Source organism: Pipistrellus kuhlii, unplaced genomic scaffold, assembly GCF_014108245.1.
Source record: "Pipistrellus kuhlii isolate mPipKuh1 unplaced genomic scaffold, mPipKuh1.p scaffold_m20_p_11, whole genome shotgun sequence".
In the NCBI taxonomy this organism is placed as follows: domain Eukaryota; kingdom Metazoa; phylum Chordata; class Mammalia; order Chiroptera; family Vespertilionidae; genus Pipistrellus; species Pipistrellus kuhlii.
The window spans coordinates 11,219,471-11,225,602 of record NW_023425416.1 but is presented as its reverse complement, the minus strand read 5'-3'; positions in this window follow the sequence as shown (position 1 = coordinate 11,225,602).

Genomic DNA, 6,132 nt, shown 5'->3' with positions numbered 1-6,132 from the left:
GGTGTGGGGTTCTGAGATGCCATTCTTGGGATGGGAACACAGCACCACCCATCAACAGCTGTGCGACCCCACGGTTTAATGACCCGACCTGGCAAAGTCTCAGTTTTCTCATCTGTAAACTGGGTACTTATCTCTCAGGGTTGTGAGGGTAACTGATATATCTTAGAACAGTGGCTAGCACAGAACGATCACGACACACTGGTATTTTAAAAAGTGTTCGAGGTGTCCGGGGTGGGTGGCACTGAGAAGCCGGGACTTCACCGGGGGAGGAGGGTTGGGGTGGGAAGCCTGTGGATGCACAAGATTGATTTCTCTGAATTTGTGGACTCTTTTAACAGCAGAGATGGGAGGACCAACCAAGAGAATCTGAAAGTGAAGAGGCAAAGTCAATCTGGAAGATACTGTATAAGAAACGGAGTGTTGATTATCTACTGTGCTGGGTGCCGTGCTCTCTTCCAAAACAAAAAGCAAATCTCCTCTGTGTGCTTGATGTCCTCTTTGTTTCATCTTCCCAACCCTATGAATCAGCATCTGTCAGCCTTCCCATTTTGCAGATGAGCAAACTGAGGCTCACAGAAGCTAAACAACTTCTCTGCCACCACAGAGTGTGGAGCTGGGATACACACTCAAGTGACCCCAGACACATGGACTCTTTTTTGTAAAGAGTCCATGGAATAACAGAGCTGCTCTTTACAAAAAGCGCTGAAGAGCAGGTGTTGTCTCAAGTTAGAAATGAGATCATTGAGACTCAGGTGAAGATGGAGGAGTCAAGACCCAATCTAGTCTCCACCCACAAACTAGTGCCCCTCAAACCTAGGGATCCCCCCCCCTGGAGCTGTCCAAGGTACTGGATGGCATCAGTTAAGGCTGCACTTGAGTTGGCTCGGGAATTCTGAGCTGGCTGTTGGGGCCTCAGCCACACAGTGTCACCTCCATCTGCCTCTGAGTCCTCTCCAGCCTTGATGCCTCCCAGGCCATCTGCCTGCAAAGCCCTCTCTGGCTGGCCCTTGGCCACTGCCCAGTCCCCGCTTCTGCTCTGATTCACAGCTCCCTGTACTTCTCTGATCCTCAGTCAGCACCCTGGGCCCCAGGGACCCAAGGGACACACTTGGATCTTCAGGGACCTCACTGATTGGCCGGACTGACCATGCCTGTCATCAACAACCAGCCGCCATGCGTGCCAGGCACCATGCTAGACAGTTGGCATTCTCTATCTCACATCCATTCTTCAGAGGATGAAATGGCACTCAATTTACCATTCATCTCATTTTACCCACTCTTTGATAAAGTATGGTGATGGCCCTTTTAGAAATGAGGAAATAGGCTCAAGTGAGTTGGCCAAGAACCCATACCTAGTTAGTTGTGGAACTGGTATTTGAACCCAGGTGGCACCAAGGCTGCAGGGGGGAAACCAAGCCAGGATTGAACAAGGTAGGGTTCAGGAAAATTGTGACTAAGGAATGCACATTGACAGTATTCCCAGAGGATTAACTCAGGTTGTACTCCCCCCTTCCCTGCCCCCGAAGGATCCTAGGTGGATCTGACTTACCTGAGCCATTTAGTCTCTGCTTCTCATTTTCATTATGAAATATGGCCCGAGGAGAGTATTCTTTCTGTGAACAGAAAGAAAGGAGGTGGAGGAGTGAGGGAATATTCAATGTCCCTGAGTCTTTTGACTACAGAAAGGACTGGGCAGGGTCAAAATCTTCATACTGTCCACTCAGACTACCCAGAGAAACACATTACTATGTCCTTGGAGTGCGCATGTGAGTGTGTTTGTGTGTGTTGGGGGATATTTATGAGGCTCATGTCCTTTTTAAAAAATAGATTACTTTTTAGAACAGTTTTAGACTTAGAGGAAAATTGAGAAGATTATACAGAGAATTTATTGTACCTCACACCCAGTTTCTCTATTATTAATATTTTACATGTATGTAGTTTTACATGTGTGTAGTAGGGTACAATTTAATTTAACAATTAATTTGTTACAATTAATGAATTAATTTTGACATATTATTAATAATTAAAGCCATTTCTCCTTATGCTTCTCTTAGCTCTGACAGTTTCTCAGACTCTTTGGTTTTGACAGCCTTGGCAATTTTGAGAAGTACTGAGAGTCATGTCTTTTTTATGTTGAAATCTTATCCATAGAGTGCCTTCTGCCCCACCTGCCTTGTCCCACCTTCCTGGCTAATTCCTTCTTCTTCAAGGGTCAACTCAGAGGCTTCAGGGTTTGCCTCTCAAGGTCAGTTCCTGGGCGCCTTCTTTCCTCCCTCAACACCCATGACTTTAAAAACAGCTCTAAGCCAACGATCCCCAGACCTGTTTTCAACCCAGACTTTGTGAGCTTCAACGCTGTCCAACAGGCCACCCGGCATCTCCACTTGAGAGTCTAATAGGCCCAACACTTAGTGGCCCCAGGGATTGCTCAGGGCGGGTAGAAGGGGCTGGGGTCCTGAAGTTTTCCCAGGGACCCATTTATCCCACTTTGAGCTCTGCTACAGAGGAGGCCTTAGAAGAGGGAGGGTGTTTTTTGGAATTTGGCCAAGCCTCTTTTGTGTTTTTTAACAAAGGCATTGAGAGGACCAGTAACCTCATCTGTGGAAGAAAATTCCAGGACATAGAAAAAGGACCTGCTTCAGAGGCTCTCAGGGGCTCAGGGGTTCTTCTTGTGTCTCCCGCACAGACCTGGGGAGTGGGGCTGGGTCCCAAGGGCAGCATTAGCATCACAAAGCCAGGGCTGCAGAAGGAGCAGCTCCCACAACCAGCATTCCAACGATTATGCCTTGCATTCCCGCCACCTCCTCCCCCCCCCCCACCCCCCCACCTTACATGACAGACTCGTTGGGAAATCAGGGTAACCTATATCCAGTGAGACCTCAGTCACCAGAGGCCTCTGTCCCTTTAATGACTGGAGCTTGGTGAGGAGAAAACGCTCACTGGCACACAGTTCCCTGTGAAGGCGAAGCTAATTTGAAAAGCCACCTGGATCTTTGCTGACGCATTACAGGTAATAGATAGTCTTTTCTAAGGACTCTGCTGAGAAATACAGCCGATGCTCATTTGTTCTCAGCGTTTAGGGATTGGAAGATGCGGGCTTAGTTATCATTTTGGTTTGTGAGAGGTAGCACACACAGTACAAGACCAGAGGAGATGCTATTGTATATTGTACAACTGACATGACTGTGTCTGAACACAATCCACTGTTGGCTGAGGCCAAAGACATTTGCATTTCTTCTGTCCTTCCTGTGGCCACTGCCTGCTTCCTTTTCATGCCCCGATTGTTGCAGAAATGTTCTCGGGGTTGGACCTGGGTGATCTTCCATGAGTCTATCCCCCCCTCTTCCTCACTTTGCTTCTGGAGGCTGATGCCTCCATTTGAGATGTCTCAAAGAGACCATGGACCCATCACACATCCTCCTTAGTCTTCCCTACAAGAGGCGTGCACCAAGGAACACCTATGGGACCTTGCTTGGTTTGTAAAATTTTAACCAGAGGATTAGCACATATCCATAAAGTGCACTCATCCCAAGTATGCAGCTCTGTGAAGTCAGCCATATGTGCTCACCCACACATCCACTCCAAGAATGAGACAGAAAGCATTCCTGGCACCGCGGAGGGCTCCCTGTGTCTAAGTTCTAGAACTTCATATAAATGGAATCATGAAACGTATTCTTCAGAGTCTGGCTTCTTTCACTCAACAGCATGTTTGAGATTCATCAGCAGGTCATTCTCTTTACTGCTGAGTCATACCCCATCCTACAGCTACATTCCGGTGTGAATGTCTGTCTTCCTGAGGACAGACATTTGGATGATTTCCAGTTTAGGCTCTCACTAATAAAGCGGCTATGAGCATCCTTTTTTTTTTTTTTTTTTTTTTTTTTTTTAAATCAATCTTTATTGTTCATATTATTCCAAAGGTTCCTCATTTCTTCCTCCCTCCACCAGGTTCCCACCCCACCCTCCGCCCCCTCCCCATCCCCCATTGTCCTCATCCATAGGTGCACAGTTTATGTTCAGTCTCTTCCTTCCTCCCTTTCCCCAATAGTAAATCCCTTTTCAGATAGTAAATCAGTTACTTAGCATTTTCTCATATATCAATAATACATCCACATGCCCAAAGATACACTTCACACAAAAGACATTTCCAAATAGGTCAACCAGCCTCATCCAGGCCCCACCCAAGGCACTCACAGATCAACACCCCAGCACTATACTAACTCAACACATCCAGATTTAAGCCATGTCTGAGAGGCAGCCGTGGGGCAGGGGCAGGCGAGGAGCGAGCTGTTCTGGGCCTGGCTGCTCCGGGCCTGGCCTCTGTTGCTCTGGTTCGTTCCACAACCAGCTGCTCCGGGTCTGGTCACTGCCGCTCCCGACCTAGTTGCTCTGGACTTGGCTGCTGCTGTTCCGGGCCTGGCCGCACCCGACCTGGCTGCTTTGGGCCCGGCTGCTCCGGGCCTGGCTGCTCCCAGCCTGGCAGCTGCTGCTCTGGGCCTGGCCGCTCCCAGCCTGGCAGCCGCTGCTCCGGGCCTGGCCGCACCCGACCCGGCTGCCCCGGGCCTGGCCAGCATCTTTCTATGAATATGTGGGTAAACTCAGTGGTTTCTGCTGGGCAAATACCCAGCCGTGGAATTGCTGAGTCATAAGGTAGGTGAATGTTTAGCTAGAGTAGATACCATCAACAGTGATTGTATCCATTTATGTGTTGTGCTTTTGATTTCTTCACAACATAGATTTTTTTATTTTTTTTTTGAAACACTGAGGTCACTTCTGTGCACAATGCCTTGGATTGGTGGTAAAGACTCAGGTGGTATTAGCACAATCACAGCTTATGAAAGTAGATGGGCCCGAGTTCTGACTTTGGGAGAGATGAGGTGGGATGTGAGAGTGTTCGTTCTTGTAACCTGGAATGAATCAGAGGGAGGTGTGTCTCTGGGTATCTTTTTCACCCCCCAATAAATTGTAAATATTGTGACTTATTCAGGGGTGTTTTCAATGTGTAGCATAGTTGCTGGCACATAGGTGCTTAGTAAAGGAAAACCAACTTAATAATTGGTCTCACTTAAGGCTCATAACGGTCCTTTGACCATTAGGGAAGAGTGAGGTTCCTGAGTCAGGGATGAGGAAGGAAGCTGAGCCCAGGACAGGTTAAGACATGAAAACACGTGGCAGCCCTGTGACCATGAGGCAGTCCGACTCGGAGCCGCGCTACAGGTAAATAGGTACGAGAGTGGGTGCACTCTCGCTGTGAAATCTAGTACCCGCCCATTTTTCCTTTGGCCAACATGTCTTACCTACCCAGTGTTGCCTCCCTGTCTCTAGGAATTTTTATGGATTTATCATATCGATGTAAATTCTCATGCACATGTATTAAATGTTTATTTTCTCCTGTTAATCTGTCTCTGTCAATTTGCTTGTTAGCCCAGCCAGAAGAACTTAGACGGTGGGAAGAAAAGTACTAATTAAAAAAATCCCATTAAAAAATGGGGTATGTGAGTGTGTGCACACATGTGTGTACATGAGTGGGTGTGTCATGGCAAGAGCTTGCACCCCATTTCACAGAAAGGAAAACTGAGATTAAGGAGCCCTTCTCTGTGGAGTCAGCCAGGCCAGCCTCCCCTTCAAGCTAATTCTTAAAGGCAGAATATTTAACATGGACCCATTTAGCCCATTTTACAGAGAAGGAGGCGGGGCTCCGAGTGGAGGTGCCCTGCCCAAGGCCACGAAATTGTCTGCCTGCAGATTCCTACCCTCCTCACTACCCTGTAGGTGGCTCACGGGACAGGCACTGGGCTAACTGTGCAAACGGCATGATCTCAAGGAATCCTTGCAACCGCCCAGTGAGGTAGCTCAACTGTGATCGCATTTTACAGGTGGGAACACGGATGCTTGGAAAGGTTACATAGCGTGCTCAGCTCACCCTGGGAGTGGAAGGGCAAGGCTGGGGCCTTCTGCTGGCCCTAAAGCTGTGATGAGGCAGTGCTGTCCAGCAGAAGGTCCTGCAATGACGGAAATGTCTGATATTTGTGCTGACCATTCAGTAGGCACTAGCCCCCTGAGAACAGTTAGCGCTTGAAATGTGGCTAGTGCAGTGGCCAGCAAACTCATTAGTCAACGGAGCCAAATATC